General features: G+C 32.2%; 1 long non-coding RNA gene across 1 annotated transcript; it reads right to left on the bottom strand.

Annotated features, from left to right (window-relative positions):
- Positions 4460-5843, bottom strand: LOC18589794. Its single transcript, XR_001929333.1, has 3 exons — positions 5825-5843; positions 5685-5753; positions 4460-4728 (listed from the first exon to the last, which is right to left on the bottom strand). It is a non-coding gene; the product is annotated as an uncharacterized LOC18589794 (long non-coding RNA).

Below are 25747 nucleotides of genomic sequence, written 5' to 3'. Positions count from 1 at the left end.
GTAAATAGAGACGAATTAAAATATTATTTTCCAATATATGTTTTATAACATGAATATTAAGTTTACTCAATTAATCAACATGGCTTATATATCTCACAAAACTTAGCTCCTGCCAAAATCATTCTCGCGGATACCTTCATCAAGATATCCCACTGAGACCGTCAAGGCTGTTAAAAATTTATATTTCGCATAAAACACATTTTTCGTTGAACATCACAGCCGTTCGTTGGTGTTGGCTGAGTCTCACTCTCACGTGGTGGTTAACGTGAAGTGCAATCAAAAATCCCACCTCAGGAGATACCTTACGCGCCTCTACGACTGAGGTGAGAATATAAAGGAGTTTACCATGCCCCTCTAATAGGCTGGTCCACGGAACCCCACCGCTGCAGTAGCTAATCTTTAATCCACCAATTGATCAAATGTCAATGGCATAGCATGGCAATTACGTTACTAACCAATTTATCAAGGCAAAACAGACAGTTCATATTTTTCAACACAAGTATAAATTTAGCCAATCATGCTAATTTATCATAAGCTATTTAATTTAAAACCATAAATTTACAACACAAGTAGGCAGTCTCCAATTACTCTATTTTGAAAACCAATATTCGATTTTTCAGAAAATTTATAAAATTATTTTATAAAATCATAATTTCTCATAAAACATAGCAATTTACCATTTAAACCCATTTTCCATAAAATCACACAATTGTATAAAACTACTCTAGATAATTAAGACGATAATAAGTTCACTCACAATTTTCGAAAACTAAATTCGGGTACTCCAACTATTACTCCTCGGGTGCGATTTCTTTGCTCTTTCTAGAGGATTCGTCACCTTGACAAATTACACAATTAAGAGGTTTACTGCTTTGGTACTAAACCAAAATAAACTAATTTATACTACTAATGCATGATATGAAGTGCAAAATGTCTAAATTTTACCTAAACGCGATGTTAGCCTATTTCGGTCTTTTACCCGATAAATCGATATACGCATCCATTTAAACTCTAAATTAATTTTTTTCAGTTTCTATACCTCAATTGCACCCAAATTGACTTAATGTCCCTTAGTGTGGTGCAACTTATCAGTCTCGATAACAAATTATGAAAATACCCCTAGTGGGTAAAAATTCATATTTTTTGCTCCGAAAATTCTCATTATTTTTCTAGGATCATAATTCATCATTATTCATCATAATTTCTCAAATAAACATTAAGATCATCAGCCAATATTCCCCTAGAAAATTCGGCATAATGGGTTTCAATGAGAGAAAGTTATTTCTCTAGCTTATTTTTGCTATATTTCAATATAACCTAACTAAAATCACTTAATTCAATTAAAATCAACCAAAACTCAAGCTAAAAACTCATCCATGGAGGTTTGGCCAGCATGGGTGTCCATACCCACTTTCTAATTTTGCATGAAAATGAGGAAAAAAATGCATGGGTAGTGAAAATCACAAGGAAAATCAATGAAATTTACCTTTTTAATGCTTGATTTATTAATTTCTCTTGATTTTCCCCAACTTTTTCAGCTAGGGTTCTTATTTCTTTTCCCCCTTTTCTCTCCTGGTTTGGACGGCTTGAAGAAAATGAGAATTCTGGAAATTTTGGCCTTTTTAAAGGCTAAAATAATATAATATTATTTTATTCATTTTTTTTATTTATTCCTTAAATTCTAGCTATCCATTTGTTTTCAAATTTTCACCATACACTTGTCCCACATATCCATAGGTTAGATAAAATTCTCAGACTTATCCAAAGTCTTGGTGGAATAATTTTTAAAATTTACACTTTTGATCTGATTAAAGTCAAAAATTACATTTTTACCCAAAAAACTGAAAAATTGCCCATAGACATATTTTTCATCCCTTATACTCATACCATTCTCCAATTTGTCAAATGTGATCTAAATTCTCTCAAAATCTCAAATTTTGTCCACGAGTGAAAAAATTACGATTTTGCCTTTACACTTGAGAAATCACCGAAATTAAACTTTCACTGCCAAACCCTCAAATTATACTCCAATAAGTTAAATGGAGCCAAAAAAATCTTTTCTAAAAAGTTTTCATTTTGTCCCTAGGTGGTAAATGACCATTTTACCCATGGATAGTGAAAATTTTGGTTTGACTCTAAATTGATCATCGAACTCCAAATTACCATTTTGAGTCATCCCTGAACTGTGAAACTCTTAATTTCACCTTAAAATTCCTATTTGAACTAGTTCGAGGCTTAATCGACTTAATGATACCATTAGGGGCAATATCGTCTTTTGACGATTTCTCGAAATTTTTAAATATGCAAACATTTGATTGAGCATGTAACTGACGTCGTAATTATTTTATAGAACAGGTTTGACAAATAACTAATTCTCTAAGTCTCCAAGGTACCTCCTCTAGGTTACTGGTGTGAAAAATTGCATTTATCGAGTCGCTTTCTATTCATAATTTATAATCATTGCTATACAAGCTATTGGTGAAAATATAGAAAGCTTCTCTAATTGCCAATAATTCAACTATGTTTGAATCCGTAACCCACAGTGATTTAGAGAATCTTGCTTTAATTATGCCATCACTACTTTCAAGAAGTCCTCCAATTCCAACCTCATTCGAGCCACTTGAAGAAGCCCCATCCACATTAAATTTTAACTATTCATTTGTTGGTGTTGTCCAAGTAATTCCTGATCTTTCATCTTTGAGTTTCTAAGATCTTTTCACATCATTAGGGTTGCGAAAAATCTCCTTGGTTGAATATGGCAAATCAGGCCATTTGGATTTAACCGACACTGTAACTTTCAATTGAATGATCTCATATAGTTGACTCACATCCCATACTTTACCATTAAAACCTATGTCATTTTGAAATTTTCACAATGACCAAGTAATAGCATAGAATGCAATCAACCAAATATTAAATTGATCATTATTGAAAGTTAATGATCTGTGTACCATAAAAGATGTTTGAGAATCTGATGAAATAACCCAACACATGTTCGATTCCCCAAACCACAAACTCCATACCTTCCATTATTCTGCACATGTAAAGAAGAGATGATTGACAGTTTCTTGATATTTATGACAGAGAACACATCTAGCTTCATCATCGCCTGGAAGTCCTCTTTTTGCTAGTTCATCCTTTACTGCTATTTTCTTCCACATCAATTGCCACACAAAACCTCCACCTTGTAAGGAACCATACCCATCTATATCTTTTTCTACAAATCATTATCCTCCCCATGACTTAAGGATTTTTTGGCAAAAAGATTTGGGTGTATATGATCCACTTGTTGTAGCCTTCCACGTCACTTTGTCTTGCAAATTGTCACTTAAGGTGTGATTCCTTAAAAAGCTCCAGCTCCATAACCTCTTCCAATGCTGACATTCTCATCTAAACAATTGTCGACAAGGTTCTATCTTCTAGTGCCACTCATGATTAATCCACTCCCCAAATTCACATAATTTTCCTTTCTTGTTCACGGCCAGTGCAAAAACACGTGGAAACTCATTTTGTAAAACCATTCCCTCTAGCCAATGATCTTGCTAGAAATTGATAAACTTTCCATTACTTACAACATTGCCAAGATTAGCTGAAACCTACAAAAAAAACTTATTAGTAGGCACAAGAGGAGAAATAATGTGTTTCTAAATGTTACAGCAATTATGAGTAACTTTAGCATTGTGTAGCAAGACACATGGATCGTAGCTATTCTTCACTATCACGACTTCTCTCCATAAGTTGTCTTGTTTATTACCAAATCTTCACAACCATTTATTAAGCAGCGCTCTATTTTTTATGTCCAAATCAACTAAATTAAGACCACCCCGATCCTTGTAGTTGCAAACAGTATCACACTTAACATAATTAATGCCACCACTTTGTTTACTACCAGCCCATAAAAATCTTCTTTCAATCCTTTCTAATTCATTCTAGATCCCTCTTGGTATTCTGAATAATGACAAGAAATATGTTGGCAAACTACTTAACATCGAATTAATTAAAGTAATCCATCCACCCATACTCAACATTTTTTTTTATTTCCATCCTTCTAACTTTGCTTCAAATCTCTCCACTACAGGTTTCCAAATTTTTAAAGATGATTGATTGGTTCCTAAAGGCAACCCCAAACATGTGGATGGTAATACACCCACTTGGCAATGAATATCTGTTGCCCTAGCATCAATGTCTACCGAATTAATACCAACACCAATTAAGTTACTTTTATGAAAACACTGTAGAACTCTTTTCAAATTCATCAAGCATTCTAACTCTAGTGGGCAGAATAATAATATATCACTAGTTATCGACCCATGCTATGTTGCGTGAGTTATTAATCGACATATAATTTGAAAAGATTATTTTATTTGTAGATTATTTTGAATAGTTAATAATTTAATCATATATTTTATTATGAAAAAAACAAAGTGATCTTTGCAGATAAAACCATTTGATTATGAAGTAACATGAAACTTTTTACATGACATAATGAAAAAGGCACTCAAAGTCTCAACTTTAGCAATTCTTGTAAAACGACATAATGTATTTTGGTCTGGAGGTGCTTCTTAAAATGAAGAAGTAATGCCCTAGATATAGCTTTTGAGTCATATGAAGTAACCAAATTACTCACAGCTAGATCATCTAGTTTAATCGGTCAATGTTATATCCCTCTCTTCCTATGACGGGAAAGAAAGAGTGCTGCTATTCTCTTCAATGGACCAATCATCAACTCTGCATAGATAAAAAGGGAAAGAAGTCAAAATCAAAATATAGAGAACAATCTCAGCACCTGAATCACCATAATTCCTTCATAAAGTTAAATTCGTTTTGAATGTATTTATTGTATCAGACAGGATCATTTATCAAATAATTTAATTACTAAATTCTTTTACTTGAAATCCTAAATGTCAATATTCTACATAAGTCATGAGTATTCCATCACCATACTTAACCACTGACATTTAATCCAAGCTATACAATTGTAATGATGTTGTTTCATGTTAAAGTTGAAAGATGAACTCATTGATTAATATATCAAAGAACTACTAAACACACAAGAAACTGTAGACACCAGTTGTAAGACATGTAGGTTTTAAAGTAAAAAAAACTAAGACTAATTTTTCTTTTGATGGACAAACAAAACTAAGACTTGGAAGAAACTACAATGAAAAATAACTTGGAAAATGACTCATCCTCAAGCTTGTTGCTTCCAATGGTGTCATATACCTTCCTAATCAAAATGGCAGATCATATGCTTTAGTCACCATCCTGCATGTACTTTTAAAAACAATTTCAACTTAACTCTATGCATTGGTGAAAGTGATAGAGCCTTGAATCACAAATATAAACCTAAGAACACGATGTGTTCCAATATATCAAAATATATTGCCTTGCCGTATAAATAATCCATGGTAGTTGATGTAGTTGGAATGTCCTTTTTAATGAAAGTCAACTATTAGACTTTCTATTTTGAAACAGAATGGATGTTCGGATAGCATTTATACTCCCAGTGTAGTCTAACATTCAACAACCATATACTTATCAATATTCATACCTCAATTCTTTATTTCATAACTAATTCTAGCTTTCAACTTATTTCTAACTTTACCAAAATAGCTCAATCTATGGTAAATCAACATATAGTGCTAAAATCCTTTAAATTCTTCAACATTAAGCGAAATCTTTACCTTAGATGTTAGTTTGGCTCTTTCAAATCTCAAATCCCCAGCCACATTCAAGCACCACCAGCCACTAAGCTAAAACATTAAATTTCTCATGAATAAACGGTTCAATTTGAAAATCAATTAGTAAAAAGCTTTAAATTTACCTTAGTATTCATTTTCCAGCCTCCAAATGCCTTCTTTCAACCTCAAATTGGAGTTGGGGATAAGGCTTTTGAGACAGGTAATGAAGAATGTAATGAGTGCCACGAACCAGAGCTACCCAGACGCCAACATAGCTAAATGTGCCTTCAGCTGCTTTAAGGCCACCGCTTGTCTAGTTTGCGCATGAACATTCCTGGAAACTTCGCTGCTTTTATTTGTTATCTCTTTGTTCTCGATTAGAGAGAAGTTGAAACCAAGCGGTGCTTGGCTTTTCTAGTAATGGTATTTTATGGTTTGATTTTTCAATAAGTGGAAGGGACGAGGTGGGGAAGAAAAGAGGAAAAAAACTGAAAAGTCGAAAGTAACCTCCAAACATATTAAAATACCGAAGACAGATGTTAGGTGTAGGAGACATGTGTAGGTAGGATTCATTATACTTTAGATTAGCATATTGTAAATGATTCAAAGTCATACCTCGTTCACCAAACAAAATGCATTCACATAAATAAACCTCATTGGCTTTTACCATCAAACAACTAAATATCTCTACTACAATATTAAATGAAAATGGAGATAATGGACACCTCTGTCTAAGCCCTCTTTGCATTTTTATGGGTTTGGTAGGAGACCTATTAACAAGAACTAATAAAGAGGCAGCTGAAATTAGGGATGGCAATGGGTACCCTATTAGAAGGTACCCATGGGTACCCGATCAAGTTATGCAGGGTTAGAGTACCCTATAATTGGATTTAAGATGGGTTCAGGTAATGATTTTACTACCCATATCGGATTCGGATACTACCCCTTGGATACCCACTACTCGAACCTGATTATGTTAATATTCAAGTTATGCGGTACCCACCTTGAACCCAAGCCCAATACCCGTTTATATATATTTTATTGTTATTTAAATGATTCAATTAAAAATAATCAACATTAATATATTTATTACAAGCTGACAAATATATTAAAAAGTATGGTTACTTAAATTATTAATGTGGTGACATTAATATATTTAAATTAAAAATTATTAGATTATTAATTTTGTTTAAATAATATGAATATCATATCATATTATAAAAGAATATAATTACTATTATATATATACTTTAAATATAAGTATATTTACTTTTTATTTTGTGTTAACATCATAAAAATTATAACTTATAATACATATACTTAAAGATAGTCTTTGAGATTATAATAACTTTGGAAACTAACTATTTTTTTTAATTTTATGTAATGAAAGACAAACCCATATAGTTAATTAAACTTATTCATTAAACTATGATTATTAATTAACTTGGAATGTTTTTTAATATATGCATTATATAAATTGGGTTCATTTATAAGAAATATAATTACTATATTATATATATACTAATACTTTTAGCATATATATACTTTAAATATAAATATATTTACTTTTTATTTTATATTAACATTACAAAAACTATAACTTGTAAAATTATTAATTATAATATATACACTTTTTTTCTAAAAACTTATAATAAATAAACCTTAAAAGAAGTTGTGAGATTAGAATAGTTTTCAGACCTAGTTATTTTTTTTTAATTTCATGTAATTAAGGACAAACTCATATAATTAATTAAATTAATTCATAAAATTATGATTATTAATTACCTTGTAATGTCTTTTAATATATTTACTTTATATATATTGTGTTCATTTATAAAGAATATAATTACTATTATATATATAGTAAAATACTTTTCGTGTGTGTGTATATATAAATACACTTTAAATATAAACATATTTGCTTTCTATTTTGTGTTAACATTACAAAAATTATAACTTATAAAATTATTAATTATAATATAAATACTTTTGTTTATATAAACTTAATTATCTAAAAAGAAGTTGAGATATTAGAATAGTTTTGAAAATTAGCTATTTTTTTAATTTCATGTAATTAAGGACAAATCCATATAATTAATTAAATTAATTAATGAAACTATGCTTATTAATTAACTTGTAATGCTTTTTAATATCTATTCTTTATATGTATTGGGTTCTTTTATAAGGAATATAATTACTATTATATATATACACTAAAATACTTTTAATATATATATATATATACTTTAAATATAAATATATTTGCCTTTTATTTTGTGTTAACATTATAAAAATTATAACTTATAAAATTATTAATTATAATATATATATACACACTTTATAGTATATAACTTGTAATGTCTTTTAATACATACACTTTATATTATATATTATGTTCATTTATAAAGAATATAATTACTATTATATAAGTTAATAATTACTAAACAATAAAATAATATTGATTTATATTATATATTATGTTCATTTATAAACACACTTTATAGTTTTTGATTATTTAAATTTAAATTTAAATTTTATTATTTATTAATTTAATTTGTAGTTAATTATATGAAATATGTAGAGGAAACATTATTATCTATGGATACGGGTTCGGGGTAATTGGATACCCATGAAGAACATTTTAATAATTTTTTTATTTAATCGGGTTTTTAAACGGGTTAGGGTAATTATAGGATAGTAGGAATGTATTAGGGTTAGGGTTAGGGTAATAATTTTTAAAATTATCTGGGTAGTTAATAGGGTTTGAGTATTTGATATTTTATAGGGTTAGGGTTCGATTACCTCGAAATTAACGGGTACCCTACCCGTTGACAACCCTAGTTGAAATGCATTCATAATCCACCTCGAACAATTTCTACCAAATCCCATTTTCTTCATGGAGAAGTCCAAAAAACCCAATTCACACTATCATATGCTTTCTCAAAATCAACTTCAGCATTAACTCTTTTTTTATTTTTTTCTTGTTGAGTCTACCATCTCATTTGCGATTAAAGCACAATCTAATATCTATCTTCCTGTACAAATGCAAATTAATGAGGTCCAATTATAGTGCCAATAATTTTTTTCAAGCGATTAGCTAACATTTTAGTAATGATTTTATACACACTGCCCACTACATTGGCCTATACTCTTTAACTATACTCGAATTTTTCTCTTTTGGAATTAGAGTTATGAAACTCTCATGGCTTAATCTACCTTTATGATAAAAATTAGCAACGAATTTCATTAAATTACCTTTCATTGTAGACCATTGTGACTTGAAGAAAAGTTGAAATTAAAACCATCAGAGCCTGGCGCTTTATCACCTTCATAATCACGGATTACACTAATAACTCTATTATGTAGAGTTATTTTGTCACATTTTGATTGCTAAAAATATCTAAGTCCTTGTGTTTTCAAGTTGATTTTAAGTAGTTTTTATGTATTTTCGTTATTAAGTTTAATGCAAGCTGAACTACTTTAATTCAAGTAATTTTAGCTCATTTTGCATGTTAAAATTCCTAATTTGAGCCATCACTAATTTAGTCTTTGCTTTGAAGGTTCTCAAGTGCATAAAGCTTTATGAGAGTGAACCGTGCAAGGATGGCTAAATGTAGATCTTTATTGAACATGTTGCGTTATTTTGGGATAACTAACACTACAAAAGTTTGATCAATTAAATCCTTGGACCACTGGAAAGCTAAGAGGATGGTTTACAACTTTGATCTCTATCACTTTGCCCAATTCTAATTGAGTCAAGGTAAAAATCCTTGTCGAAATCGGAGCACTGCAGCAGTCTTCACAACGCGAAACTTAAGGACCTAGCATCGTAGCCTTGAAAGCTAAAGTCAAGGTGGTCAGGACCGTTTCTTGTGTCGAAAGTGTTTCCACATGGTGCAGTGGAACTTGTTGATGGTAAGTGTTGGTCCCAATTATATGTACTAGAGGGGGGTGAATAGCACAATTCGGCTCTTGACAAGATGATGAACTAATTTACAGAACAAGGAAAATAAAAATAGAGTAAACAATGCGCAGGGATTTAGAGTGGTTAGGTCCAAGACCTAAATCCACTACCTTGATTATCCAACAAGGATTTTCCAAATAATTCCACTAAGAACCGATGAAATTCACAAGCTTTCACCAAGCTTTACAATGGCTTTTACCAAGCTTAGCCAAAACCTTTCACAATGGTTTTTACCGGGATCAACCAAAACTCAAAGTGATTTTTCAAAAGCTTAACCACAACCTTTCACAATGGTTTTCCACGGGCTCAACCACAACCTACAACAATGGTTTTTCATGGGATCAACCAAAACCCAAAAACTAACTTTTCAAGGCTAAGTTAGAACCTATACACTCAATCAAGCAATCCAAGCTTGAATAAATCCTTTAGAGTGCCTTGCACACTCTAAGTAATCAAGAAATGAAGAAAAGATGAAGTACAATTGATCACCTAGCTGATCTAAGATATACAAAGCTAAGCTCAAACACTTTTTCAAAGGATGGGAGTGAAATACAAGTGTAAAAAGAAGGTTTTTGGTATTTTAAGCTCAAAATCACTATAGATGGCTTCTCTATCTTGTTTTTGACTGTTGGAGAGGCTTTAAATATTTGCAAAATCAATTATGGCCGTTGGAGATAGAAACTAGCTATTTCTAGCCGTTATTTTGTCTTCTAGTGCTCAATTCAAAATTTTTGACAGAATGATCTTAGTTGACTAACTGCGCTCTTAGTAGACTAAGTCATTTTTGTCTTTTGACCTCAGTTTCTGGCAGTGAGCATTTAGTCGACTAACTTCCTTTTTAGTTGATTAAGTTGTTTCTATCTTGAAATACAAATTTCTGACAGTAAGCTCTTAATCGACTAACTTAGTTCTTAGTCGACTAAGTCTTCTTTGTCTTTCAATGCTCTTGAGCTCGCCAACTTCTAATATAGAGGAAATGAGTTTCAACTTTCAAATGATCGATTTTCAAGGGAGAGAGAAATTGTTAGTAGTTTTATTTCCTCTTAGAAAACTATCTGCCTCCCCCTTAAATTTTGCCTCATTTCATTTGCTTAAAATTTAAAAAATTCCCTATAAATTTTGGTTATTTACTTAGGCAGTTTTTCTTCTTTCTTTATTACTCGGTAAACACATTCTTTTCATTATTTTATTCCCTCTTCAATTAATTGACTAAGTCTTATTATTTAAGCTGACAGAACACTCTTAGTTGACTAAGATTCACCTTAGTCAACTAAATGCATTCTGTTTTCTGTGTATGAACCAAAAATTTTCTCACAGCTCCTGCAGACTAATCATTCCTAAATTCCTTATAATTTCATAAAATCTATCTTCATTTAGAGGTTTGGTAAAAATATCTGCTAATTGATGCAAAGTATTCACAAATTCAATCTTAATATCACCCTTTACTACTTGGTCTTTAACAAAATGGTGCCTAATCTCAATGTGTTTAGTCCTAGAATGCTGCACAGAATTTTTAGATATATTGATTGCACTTGTGTTATCACAGAAGAATGGTACATTATGGACTGTAATTCCAAAATCTCTTAGTTGTTGTTTGATCCACAAAATCTGAACACAACAACTACCTAGAGAAATATACTCTGCTTCAGTTGTAGAAAGTGCTACAGAGTTTTGTTTCTTACTTGACCAGGATACTAGCATACTTCCTAGAAATTGGCATGTTCCACTAGTACTTTTTCTATCAGTTTTGCTTCCTGCAAAGTCTTCATCTGAATAGCCTACAAGATCAAGTGATGATTCTCTAGAATACCATAATCCTAAAGTTTGAGTTTCTAAAAGGTATCTAAAAATTCTCTTAACAGTTGTTAAGTGTGATTATTTAGGCTGTGATAGAAATCTAGCACACAAACACACACTAAACTGAATATCTGGTTTACTTTCTGTTAAGTAGAGTAGTGAACCGATCATACCTCTATAGAGCTTTTGATCTACATTCTTTCCTTTTTCATCTAGATCAAGTCTGGTGGATGGACTCATTGGTGTGGAGATTGGTTTAAGCTTTAGCATATCAAACTTTTGAGCATATCTTGAGTGTATCTTTCTTGGTTGATGAAGATTCCTTCCTTACTTTGCTTAATTTGAATACCAAGAAAGTACTTCAACTTTCCCATCATGCTCATCTCAAATTCACCCTACATTTCTTTCGCAAAGTTCTTGCATAAAGCCTCATTAGTTGCACCAAATACAATGTCATTCACATATATTTGTACAACAATTAAATCATTTAAGTATCTTTTAATGAACAATGTAGTATCAATGCTGCCTCTAACATAACCTTTTACAACTAGAAATTTTGAAAGCCTTTTATACCAAGCTCTAGGAGCTTGTTTCAATCCATACACGGCTTTATAGAGTTTGAAAACATGGTCAGGTTTTTCAAAATCTTCAAAACCTGATGGTTGTTCAACATATACTTCCTCTTGAATGAATCCATTTAAAAATGCACTTTTTACATCCATTTGGTACAATTTGAAATTCATGAAGCATGCAAAAGCTAGAAATAACCTTATGGCTTCAATCCTAGCAACGGGTGCAAAGGTTTCATCATAGTCTATTCCTTCCTCTTAATTGTAACCTTGTGCTACTAACCTAACTTTATTTCTAACTACATTTCCTTACTCATCTACCTTATTTCTAAACACCCATTTAGTGCCAACAATAGGGTGATTTGAAGGTCTAGGTACTAATGACCATATCGATTTCTTTTGAATTGGTCAAGTTCCTCTTACATGGCCATTATCCAACTTTCTTCTTTTTCAGCTTCTTCAAGACTTTTAGGCTCAATTTGAGATATGAAGGCTGAAAATTCACACGTCTCCCTAGTTGTTCTTCTAGTTTTGACACCTTGAGAAATGCCACCTATGATTTGTTCTTGTGGATGGTCTCTTACAAATCTCCAACTTCTTGGAAGATCACTATGCTGATATTCTGTTCTTTACAAATTTTCTAGAAGTGGAGTTTCATTTTCTCTTCGAGGTGAGCTTCCTTCATTGTTCTTATTGTTCTCTAAGCTCATTTCTTCCATTTGTTTTTTTAGGATTTCTACATCTTCATTGTTAGCATGTATTTCTTTTTGTAAGACATTTGACTCATCAAAAACTACATGGATAGATTCTTCAACGGTTAAAGTCCTTTTATTAAAAATCCTATAAGCCTTTGAGTTTAATGCATATCTTAAAAATATTACCTCATCACTTTTTGCATCAAACTTTCCTAAGGGTTGTTTTTCATTGTTCAACACAAAACATTTACAACCAAAACTCCTAAGGTGAGAAATGTTTTTGCTACCCTTGTAAAGTTCATATGGTGTCTTAGATATCATGGGTCTTATTGAGACTCTATTAAGTGTATAAGCTGTTGTGTTCACTACCTCAGCCCAAAAATATTTTGGTAGGTTATTCTCACATAGCATGGTCCTAACCATTTTGAAATACCCAATACTTTGATATGGTGATAAATAAAGCTTATCGGATGCTAATTGAGGCTAATTATAATGTTTAAATGTGATGAAAGACGAAATGAGTAGTTTAGGATAAAATGATCCGCACGCGAGAAAATAATAATAAAAAAATAATATTAATCGGAGGAGAATTTGTAAGATAAAAGGGTGATTCGGAAGTCAATTGAGGCATAATAAGGTATTTTAGGTACTAAGGAGACAAGATAAAATTTTTAAAATAAAATAATATTTTATTAATAAAATAATATTAAAATATTAATATTTAACCAAATATCAAAATCAGTCATGAAGAAGGATCATATGATTGATCCAAGTGAGGGAGAAGAAATACAAGTGAATTTTTGTAGAAATAAGTGACAAAAGTGAAATACGAGTGTTTTGTTAAGTCAAACCAATGCGGATAAGTAAATATTTAAATATTATGAAAATACCGTGTTGAGGTGCAATTTTTATATTTCGGTGGTACACGCACCGAGAAAGAAAGTTAGATGAAAATTGAAATTTTAAGACGCATAAGAAAGGATCGAAATTGAAATATAAAGATTAAAGGATATGTAGTGGAATTAATGAGAGAAATAAAATGAACATATAGTAAAGTAATAATAGTATATAAATATATATATATATATATATATATATTAAAAAACCAACATGGGTAGCCACCCATGTGGTCAATAAAAGAGTCAAAGACTATTTACTTGGTTAATTGGAGGGGGTCGACCATGTGGAGCAAAAAGGTGAAAGAAGAAAAAAAATTAAAAAAATTATTGGAGGGGCCGATCATGTGGAACAATGTGGAAGATTCATGAAGGCATAAAATATATATATATATATATATATATATATATATATATATATATATATATATATATAATTGAATGAGTTAAATGAAGAAGAACAAAGATAGAGCCGAGAGACAGAAAAACAAAAAAAAAACAAAGAGAAAGCCGAGAAAGAAAGAAAAACAAAAGAAAAAGAGAGCTGAGTTGAGGGGCCGGTTTTGACACCATTTAAGAAGGAAAAGAGAGCCATTTAAGGGCTGATTTTGGAGGCTGAAAAGAGCTATTTTTCTGTTGATTTTGGAGGCCAAAAAGTGCAGCTTTACTGCTGGTTTTGGAGGTTAAAAAGTGTATATTTTTGCAGCAGAATTTGAAGGTTGTAAGGTGCTGTTTTAATGGTTAATTGTTGTTGTTTTGGCTGCTAATTTTTGGAGGGAAAAGTGTAGCTTAACTGCTGAATTTTTGAGAAAAAATAGAGCAGCTTAGCTACTGATTTTGAAGCCAATATGAGCAGCTCTAGCTGCTGAAAAATTGAAGGATGAAAGGCAAGAAAGTGTGGCCGGTGGTGAGAGGGAGAGAAAGGAAGAAATTGGGACGGTTTGTGCATGTGAAGAAAAGAAAAAGAAAGACAACAAGGGCTGTTGGACAGTGGAAGAAAGAAAGAAAAAAAAGAAAAGAAAAGAAAAGAAAGTAATAAGGAAGGAAAATGGGCATGACCCAACAAGAAAGGAAAATGGGCATGGCCCAACAAGAAAGAAAAATGGGCATGGCCCAATAGAAATAAGTTGAGGAGAAATCATAAAAGAGTCCAAAAACACCAAAGAAAAGTCCAAAAAAAAAATGGAGACTTGGGCCAACCTAGCTTAATTGGGTAAAATTCTTTACTCTTCTCCATGACTTATTATGAAATTGGACTATATGGAGATTAGCTTATTTTATTTAATTATACATTGGTTAGTTGGTGATATGAAGTAAATTTAAGTAGTTTAAAAGGTTGAAATAGACACTTAATACCATAAATAAGTTACCGGTGTTAATAATCTAAAAAATTACGTGAGTAAAAGATGCAATTAATTATAGTAAAAATATATGAAGATGTAAATTAGGTGAGTTGATTTATAATAGAATGAGAGAGAGAGAAGTGGAATTGATGCATTAATATAGTGGATTTAAATTATTGCCAGGAAAGTTATGGTGGAAGCGTGTCGAACAAAGTATATGATTGGCAATTAGGAATAATTGTATGCGTATACGAATCAATAGCGACATAGAAATTCCGCTATTGTGAGGTGAGTAACCTTACCATCATTTTAATTATCTAAAGTATGTTTTATTCAGTTTTGGTGAAATTTTATGAGAATGAGCTTTAATGGTAAATCTTTATGTTTATAAAAAAATGAGTTTAAATGAAATGATTTTATAAATTATTCTAAAATTAAATGACGGTTTTTGAAAACAGAGTAATTGGAGACCACTTGATGTATTGTAAATTTAAGGTTTTAACTGATTGGCTTATGGCAATATTGGCATGAATGGTTTAATTGCTAAATGTGTTGAAAATGCATGAATTATTGATTTGCCTTGAGAGGCTGTAGAATAAAATAATTGCCATGTCATGCTACAGTTGAATTTTATTGTATGGTGGGTTTAGCTTGTTGTAGTGGGCGGGTTCTATGGACCAATCTATTAGAGAGGTACGGAATCCAGATATATATATATATGTACCTTGATCAGAGGGGCGCGTAGGGTATCTCCTGAGGTATGGATAGAGTTCACGTCACGCCAAACCACCTCATGATGATGAACTCCGCTAACGCCAAAGAACGGTTGTGTTTTCAAAACGAAATAAAAATGTGTTTTATGCGAAATGTGAATTTTTAACAGCCTTGACGGGCTCGAATGTACGCCTCTGATCAAGGTGTCATCGAGTACTATTTGATGGCATGAGCCAAATGTTTATGAAAGTCATAATCCTTAAGGAGAAATTAAATGAAATACAACCGTTTGCATGGGTTGGGATGAATTTTCAAAATGGTGAAATACGAAATATGATGGGATATTTTAATTGTCTCATTTTACTCGACTTTAGCTGATTTAAATGATGTTTGTTTACTCACTGGGATTTTATAATCTCACCACCCTCCTTTTCGCCCATTTCAGGCTCAGAGTAAGCTGTAGATAGCTGGTTCCATCGGAGATTTTCATTAGATTGCGTCTTCCAAACTGTAAGTTCACATTTTCTTTAATTCTGGTTATTGTGGGCCCACTTGATATTGTAAATTTAAATTAATTAAAATACTCTAGTTTATTGCATTACAGTATGAATGAATTTATTTTGCTTTACGTTACAAAAAGTATTTATGTATAACTCTAAAATTACTGTTTATAAGAAAATAAAATATTTTATTGAACATTTTGTTTTATCTTCTCATTATATTCAAATAATTATAATTTTATTTTAAATAAAGTTTTTAGATGCTTAAACTTATTTCTGATTGTAAATTATGTGATTGGTACTTGCTTACTACATTTTTAACTGGTTTCAAAGTTTTTAGTGAAAAATGACCAAAATGCCCCTGTGAGACAAAAACTTTCATTTTATCTATTTTAAATTGAAATAGCTCAAAATCATTTAGAACATAATATTTGGCAACGGTTACTGACTAGGGGAAATGAGAAACTGATATTAAGCCTTGTAGGATTTCGGTTGGTATTTCGAGAGATGAGTGCCCATCGAGGCACCGCGGTGGTTGTCACGGGCTCGAGGGGAGTTTCGGGTCATGACACATTTCTTTTAAGGTTCAGTTTTTCCTCTCTACAACTCCATTTTGCTGGGGTGTTCTACGTGCAGAGAAATTGTGATCCAACCCATTTTCATTGCAAAATTTCTCAAAACCATCACTTTCAAATTCTCCTCCATGATCACTCATTATGCTAACTATGGCTAGTCCTTTTTCATTCTCTACTTTCCTACAATGACTTATAAAAGATGATAGAGCATTATTCTTATGAGCAAGAAAATAAACCCAAGTATATCAAGAGTAGTCATCAACTATTACAAAGCCATAAGATTTTCCTCCTAAGCTAGTTATGGTTATTGGACCAAATAGATCAATATGTAACAATTCAAAAGGTCTAGATGTTGACACAATCTTCTTAGTCTTGAAGGATGTTCTAACTTATTTTCCTAGTTGGCAAGCATTACATATTTTGTCATTTTCAAATTTCATGTCCGGCAGTCCAACAATTAGATTTTTCTTGATTAGTTTTGACATGGTATGCATGCTTACATGTCTTAATCTCTTATGCCATAACCAACTATCATTTTCGGTATTTGCAACAAGACATATTTCATTATCTATTTCAAGATCCTCAAGAAAAACAACATACATATTCTTCAATCTCTTTCCTATAAATGAGACTTTGTTTGTACCTATGTCTATTACTTCACACTTATTTGAATCAAAACATACTTTAAATCCTTTGTCACATAATTGACTAATGCTCAATAAATTATGCTTCAAGCCATTAACCAATAACATATGACTGATTTGCATTTGAGAGTTTTTACCAACCATTGCTATACCATGGATTCTACGTTTTGAATCGTCACCAAAAGATACAGTACCTCCCTTTTTTTTTGTCCAGTTGAGCAAATAACATTTCATCTTCTGTCATGTGCCTTGAGCAGCCACTGTCCATATACCAAGGTTGCTTCTCCTTGAGTTGAGCTCTTGAACATGTTTTCTTTAAGTGCAACTCAACCTATGTTTCATCATCTTGTGCCACCAGACAGAGGTTTGCTTTTTCCTCAGATTTTTCATCTTCAGCTTCAAAGCTTGATGTGTCTCTGTCCGACCATGCAGTTGCCACCATTACTTTATTAGATTTCTTGTTTTTCTTTGGAGTCTCATCTTTTAGCAATGGACATTCGGACTTGAAGTGACTAGGTTTCTTGCACTCGTAGCAGATCAGCTCCTTCTTTTTGTTAGTCATTTTTGTTTCTGATTTTCCATGAAGCACCTTGATATTTTTTAAACCCTTTTCTAGCTAGTCTCCTATTTTTTCTTCCCATAAGCTTTCTGAATTTTCTTGCAACCAGAGCTAACTCTTCATCATCATCACATGACAGCTCTTCCAACTTTTCTTTAAGGATGCTGGCTTTAAGTGCAATGTTATTTTTCTTTTCCTTTGCTTCCCTCATATTTTCTTCTTCTTCCTCTTTGAGCTTCAGCTCATGAGTAAGGAGAGAACCACAAATCTTATGTAAGGTAATAACATTTAGGTCCTTGGCCTCTCGGATTGCAGTCACTTAGGCTTTCAATTTTTTTGTAAGCTTCTAAGAAGTCTTTTAACTATTTCATGCTCGGGTATTGGTTTGCCTAGCTGACTCAATTTATTTGTGATGTTTGTGAATCTATCTAGCATGCTGGTGATGTCTTCACCAGGCTCCATTTTGAACATTTCATAGTTATGTCTCCAGAGGGCTATTTTAGACTCCTTGACTTGAGAAGTCCCTTCATGGATTATTCTAAGTTTATCTCACACTTGTTTAGCTATTGTACAGCTTGAGCCATTGTTGAATTTAGTGGGGGTCAAGGGACAATGCAATGCATTGATGGCCTTAAAAGTTGTTTAGACTCTCTTAGTTTCAGCCTCATTCTATTTAGACCTTGGCTTAGGCATCAACTCTTTAGTTACTACATTCAAAGTTGAGGGAATAAGGGGTCCATCAGTTATGACGTCCCACATTTCATAATCTATAGCTCTAAAGTAAATTGACATCCTAGTGCTCCAATTGATCATCTAGCTGATCTAAGATGTATAAAGCTAAGCTCAACACTATTTCAAAGGATGAGAGTAAAATACAAGTGTAAATATAAGGTTTTTAGTCTTCTAAGCTCAAAATCACAATGGATGGCTTCTCTATCTTGTTTTTGACTGTTGAAGAGGCTTTAAATACTTGTAAAATCAATTTTGGCCGTTGGAGACAGAAATTAGCCATTTCTAACCGTTATTTTATCTTCTAGTGCTCAATTCAAATTTTCTAGCAGAATGATCTTAGTTGACTAACTACGCTCTTAGTCGACTAAGTCATTTCTGTCTTTTGATCCCAGTTTCTGGCAATGAGCACTTAGTCAACTAATTTCCTTCTTAGTTGATTAAGTTGTTTTTTTCTTGAAGTTCAAATTTCTGGCAGTAGGCTCTTATCGACTAACTTAGTTCTTGGTTGACTAAGTCTTCTTTGTCTTTCAATGCTCTTGAGCCCGCTAACTTCTAATATGAATTTTAGCTGACTAATACTCTTCATTATCCAACTAAGAGGCTTCTGTTTTGTTGATCAATTATAGCTCCCTTATTCATATAATTTTTGATATGTGCCTATGAATGATTTATTTATTCTTGGCATACAATTTTTGTTCTACACACTCAAGTAAAGATATTAGACACCAATGAATGGGAATGTTTCATTATCATCAAAAACTAATGGAGCCAACAATAAGATTAACAAGTTGTTTACAGTGAATGGGCAATAGTTGAAGCATTATTAGTGAGGTGACATTGATCATCAACACTCCTCTATTAGTCTTTCCTACCCTAGTTGAGCGACATAGAGAAACCAGCTAAAGACGATAAAGAAAACGCTACTTAGGAGATAACTCAAGTTTTTTTTGCACTTAGTCTATTTTAGTTAAATTTTGAATTTTTACGTTTAAAATTTTGATGTTCGATTACTAATTTTTTTTGTTTTCTTTTGCAAGTTCATTATTTTGGTTTATCAAAAAAAGGCAACATTACTGATGCCGTGGCACTAGTCACGCAACATCAAGGCACCAGACCATTAGCACCATGACGTTGAATTGAAAAAAAGTGTGTTAAACCTGAGACCTCAGCACCGCGGTGTCAGAAGGCTAGTGCCGTGATGCTGGGATCGACCCCTTTCCACCTATTTAAACTTTATTTGCTCCTTTTTCTTCATTTTAAACCCTAGTTTCAAATTTTTTTTATTTTCTCTCTACCAAAGGTAGAAATTGCTCCCACCCATTCACCCAAACTTCAAGAATCTCCATTTTCTTGCACAAAACCACAAGATTCAAAGAGGTTGAGCAACATTCTTCCATTAACATGCAATAAAAGTGCAGAAGTTTTTTATTAAAGAAGGCCTATGCTACCCGTTACTCATCATTGCATTGTGCATTCATGTCGACGTGTAATGGACTAACAACAAAAAGCTTTTGCATCCGCAAATTTCTTTAGATGCTGACATCATTCACAGGTTCCAAGCTCAGGAACATTCTGCTATTGGTAGGAGTTCATCCTTTGCACCAAGACCTCCACTATGTTAGACAAATTTCACCATCCCATAGAGAATGGAGTGTCTAGAATGCCGTGTGGTGTATCAAGCAGAGTGTACGAGAATGATGGAGCAAATGTTTCGGGCTTGCACACACCATATAAGGATAGACATGTCTAGCTTTCCAACAATGCTAGAGGACCTCAACATTGATGAGGATGAGGAGGAGGAGGAGTAACCAAAGGGATTTTACTTTTAGTAACACTGGGGATAATGTTAACTTTAAGTTTGAGGGCGGGGGAACTTTTTAGTTTTAAGCTTTCTTTGCTTTTTTGTGCATTTATGTTTTTTTTTAGACTTTAAGTTTAGTTAAGTTGTTCATCATTTAATTGTATGCATATTTTGAGATTTTCAACTAGAGTTAGTTGTGCCAATTTATTTGATTCACTTTTCCAATGATGACAATCAATTATCTTATCAATCTTTTGCTCGTAATAAGAATGAATATTGTTTAAGTGTTATGTGAATTCTTATGTTTAGCATCATGATATGATGAGATTTCCATAATTGAGCACTATACTTCTTGCATTGAAGTATTATGTACCTTTAAAGAAAGCTTATGTAAATGTAAATTTTTTAAACCATATTTGGAGTTTTAGAATTTGTTTGACTCTTCCATGAGGCGAAATCATAGGCTATAATTAGTTAGGGAGATGACTTAGGTCATCTTGGACTGTTTGAGCCTTTCAAGCTAACCTAATTACAGTTTTATCCCGAGTATACCCCTTTAAGCTTAAATTGTCTTTTTCTTTGGTTAAACACATGAACAAATTAGCTTACCTTTTGAGTAAATTTTCAATTTTACAACCCTCACTACTAAGCATATATATTGTTTTAGGAAATATATGTTGAGTTATTTGATGAAAAACAGGAAAACATGAAGTGTAGAGAAAAATGCAAAATTTTTATGAAGCATTCATCCCACTACCAATGAAAAAGGCAAGTTTGGGGGGGTTTAATTGAGAAGAAAAAAAATGTTTGTTGAATGAAAAGTGCAAGGAAAAGAAAAATAAGACTATTTTATGTGCTTAGGGTGATTTAAGCTACATATTGTCCTATATCTTACTTTGACCCTAGCCACACATTACAACCCGAATAAAGTCCTAAAGATCCTTAGCTAAGTGCTAGCCTACATTAATGAAGAGGGAGATGAAAAGCAAACCTATGAAACTTTAAACCAGTTTGAAGTTTACATGAGCATAAACCTATATCGAGTGAATAATATACACTGCAAGAGATTTCACATACACACGGCAATCCATTAAAAAATGAGCTTGCATTTGGATGTAATGCGAACTTTGATAATATTTGTGTTTTTTATTGAGTTTAGAAAATGAGATAATTTATGAGGATATTAAAGGTGATCAATGGCCTGGTGCAACCTACTCCTAGTTTGATGTTTTCCTATATTATGTTATTTTTATCTTAGGTTTTGCTCAAGGACTAGCAAAATAGTAAGTTTGGGAGTGTGATAACTCTATTATATAGAGTTATTTTGTCACATTTTGATTGCTAAAAATAGCCAAGTCTTAGTGTTTTCAAGTTGATTTTAAATAGTTTTTATGTTTTTTCATTATTAAGTTTAATGCATGTTGAACTACTTTAATTCAAGTAATTTTAGCTAATTTTCATGTTGAAAGTCCTAATTTGATCCATCACTGATTTAGTCTTTGTTTTGAAGGTTCTCAAGTGCATAAAGCTTCATGAGAGTGAACCACGTAAAGATGGCTAGGCGTAGATTTTTACTAAATATGATATGGTATTTTAGGTATAACTCGTACTACAAAAGTCTGATCGATGAAATTCTTAGACCACTAGAAAGCTAAGAGGAAAGGCTACAACTTTTATGTTTATCACTTTGTCTAATTCTGATCGGATAGTGGTAAGAATCCTTGTCAAATTTAGTGTAATAGTCTTCACAAGGGGAAACTAAAGGACCTAGCACCACGACCTTGAATAGCCAGCACCAGGCCACTGGAATGTGGTGTATCAAAACAGAATAAGCGGCGCTAATCACCCAGTGCTGTAGTGCCACCACGGCTATTTTTTCTGCACTTCGGATTTTGATTTATTAGGGCTTTTTAAGGGTTTATAAATAGGTTTTTTCAATAGAGAATTAGAAAGGAGTGAGTGGCAGCTTTTTTAGAGAAAAAGAGTGGTTTTACATAAGAGAAAAACGAGAAGAAAGCAAGAAAAGTGAAGATTAGATTTTATAGAAAATTGTTTCTCACTCTAGTTTTGTTATCGCTTTTTCTTTTGCCGTGAACATGAATTGTTTGATGAAAACATGTTTGCTTTAGTTATCATGAGCTAAACTATTTTTCTAAGATTGTGGTGGATTTTAACATGTAATATGAATATTTGTTTCTCTTTTATTTATTATAAATGAGTATGGTTATGTTTATTCAAATATGCTCATAAAGTTTTTGATTGTCTGGCCAGCAATTGAATGATTTATGAATTTGATTGAGACTCAACAGAGTGATTTTAGATTGAACTAAGTTTTGAATAGTGTATGTTCATGTCACTTAGAGAATAGGTGATCTAATTCGCAATTAACGCAAATATACGTCTAAATGCCATATATAATTAAATTAGAACACTAGCTTAATTAATCATATTTAGTTAATTACTGTAGACATATAGTAACCCAATTAAGTTAGGTATTTGTACAAGCATCTTGACGGAGATTTATGAATAAGTTTGGATTCTAGGCTAGCAAAACCACCTATGAATGTAAATACAAAGAGAAACGAATGTTAAGTGAAATGTAGAATGAACCTACAATCCTAGGCTTTAATTTATTGCCTCTTTAATGAATTTTTAACGTTCGTCAATTAGTTTAGTGTTTGATTAAATTTAGTTGTAATTTATTTTCTATGAAATTGAGTTACTTGAATAAAATTAATTTGGGATAATTTTAGTAGTTAGTGAAAATTAAGGACAAATACCTGTGGGATACAATTCTAGACTTACTGTCTATATTACTTATTCAATACGTATACTTGCTTGCACTGAATTGACAAGATACGCCCCAAACTTTTTGTTCTGCAAATGGTTTTTCCAATTCTGAAGTTGCCTCCACACTTAACTTTCGAACACCATAGTTCAAATCCACAAGTTTCATAGTTTTTTTTAACACTATACAATTTAGAAAAATGTTTTTGTACCTCCCTTTTAATTAAATTGGGCTCATCAATACTCTAGTTATTGATCATGATGCTAATCATTCGATTATTTTTTTTCTCTCAAAAGCTATGGCATGAAAATACTTGGTATTTCTATCCCCTTCATTCACTCAACAACTTCTTAATTATTGCCTCCATTTTTGCTCTTCAACTCTTTACAGATTCCACAGTTTTACTCTTTTCTACATCACCTCATTCCTTCTATTATAGTTCCCCACTGTATTCTAGCACTCAACATCCATGTTATGTAGATCAAACTCCAATTCCTTCTTTCTAAGATTCATCGCACCATACTAACACTTGTGCCATTCACAAATAACAGGTCTCAAATTTTTGAGGCCTCTCCATATGGTAGGGCTTTTTTTGTTCCCCAACGTAGCTGTTTTCCTGGTATTTGAAATCAACATATGGAATCTCTGATCTTCTAATTAGTAATTAAAAACCTTAAAAGGTTGAAGGCCCTAATTGTAGTTTTCCCCCTAATATAATTGGATTATGATCAGACAAAGACCTAGGTGAACATTTTTGAATCACATTATCATAACAATTAAGCCATTCAACCTTAATTAAAAACTTGTCTAACTTGGAAAAGGTAGCCTCATCTCTTCTACTACACCATGTAAATTTCCCACCAACCATAAGCAAATCAACTAATAGTATATGTACATTATCGATCTACACCATGTAAATTCTCACCAACCATAGGCAACTCAACTAACAGTTTATGTACATTGTTGATCTATGTACATCAACTTTCCCAATCTTTTCCTCTTCATATTTAATAGAATTAAAATCTCCACCCACACACCACCACATTTCCTTTCTTTGCATTTAACACTCATTAATTCAATCCATAAATCTGCCATCGGCATGTCATCATTAGAGGCATAGTCGTTTAAACACCCACAACCCTTCAAAACACCTTACACCCTTCCCACTAACAAAATATAATGTTTATTCAAAACACTATCCTGCATAGTAAAATAATCATCTCTTCACATTGTAATTAATCCCCTAACTAAACCTTCAGCGCCTACACACTCAGCACATATTCTCATTTTACAAGATAACGACTTAAACAAATTATTTAATTTATTCTTCAACTTGGTTTCTTGAAAGAAAACCATTGAAGGATTTTCTTTAGTTATTATCCTCCTCCTTAGCCTTCTTTTTTCACCTCTACATAAACCCCGTACATTCCATGTTAAAAATTTCATTTGATAAATACCTTACACTGCATTTGGCAAATTTTCGTTGCCTTATGGATTACCTCTTTGTTCCTCCTACTCTAATGCTATGATAGTTTCCCTTAGAGCTTCCCTAGCATCCACAAATTCCATACCCAGTAAACCACTCACTTCCCACACCTTCTTTGCTTCTTCCGCAATAGAATTATTACCAACCTTATTTGCCTCGATTCGCAATAGTTTACCACTATGCAATCCCTTATCCCCTATGCAAACCTTTTATGCAGTTTGCTAGATGTTTTTCTTGCCTCTTGGCTTGCTTCTACCCTTTCTATCATTGTAATAGGTTTAATGTCCTCTGCCTAATCATCATCTCCATTATTTAAAGGAACTTCCTTTTGTTCACCTAAAAAGGGAATTAATTGTAAATCTTTTTGTCTTAATTGTTCCCATGCATTATTCTCAGCTTTAAATATTTCAATTATCCCTGTATCTGACTCAAAAGGTTGTTGTTCATCATAATTGAAATGTTGAGATAGCATTTCTGTCACGCTCGAAACTCCCCTCGAGCCCGTGACAACCGCAACGGTGCCCCGATGAACACTCATCTCCCAGAATACCAACCGGAACTCTGCAAGGCTTAATATCAGTTTCTCATTTTCCCAGGTGAGTAATCATTGCCAAATATTTTATTCCAAAGGATTTTGAGCTATTTCCAACTTAAAACAGATAAAATAAAAGTTTTTGTATTATAGAGGTGTTTTGGTCATTTTTCACTAAAAAATTTTGAAACCAGTTAAAAATTTAGTAAGCAAGTACTAATCTCATAATTCACAATCAAAAATAAGTTTAAGCATCTAAAACCTTTATTTAAAATGAAATTATAATTATTTGAATATAATGAGAAGATAAAACAAAATATTCAATAAAATATTTTATTTTCTTATAAACAGTAATTTTAGTGTTATATGTAAATACTTTTTGTAACATAAAAGTAAAATAATTTCATTCATACTGTGACACAGTAAACCAATGCATTTAAATTAATTTAATTTAATTTACAATATCAAGCG

Source organism: Theobroma cacao, chromosome 9 (assembly GCF_000208745.1).
Source record: "Theobroma cacao cultivar B97-61/B2 chromosome 9, Criollo_cocoa_genome_V2, whole genome shotgun sequence".
NCBI lineage: Eukaryota > Viridiplantae > Streptophyta > Magnoliopsida > Malvales > Malvaceae > Theobroma > Theobroma cacao.
Note: the sequence above shows the minus strand (reverse complement) of the source record. Positions and strands in the feature narration are given on the sequence as shown.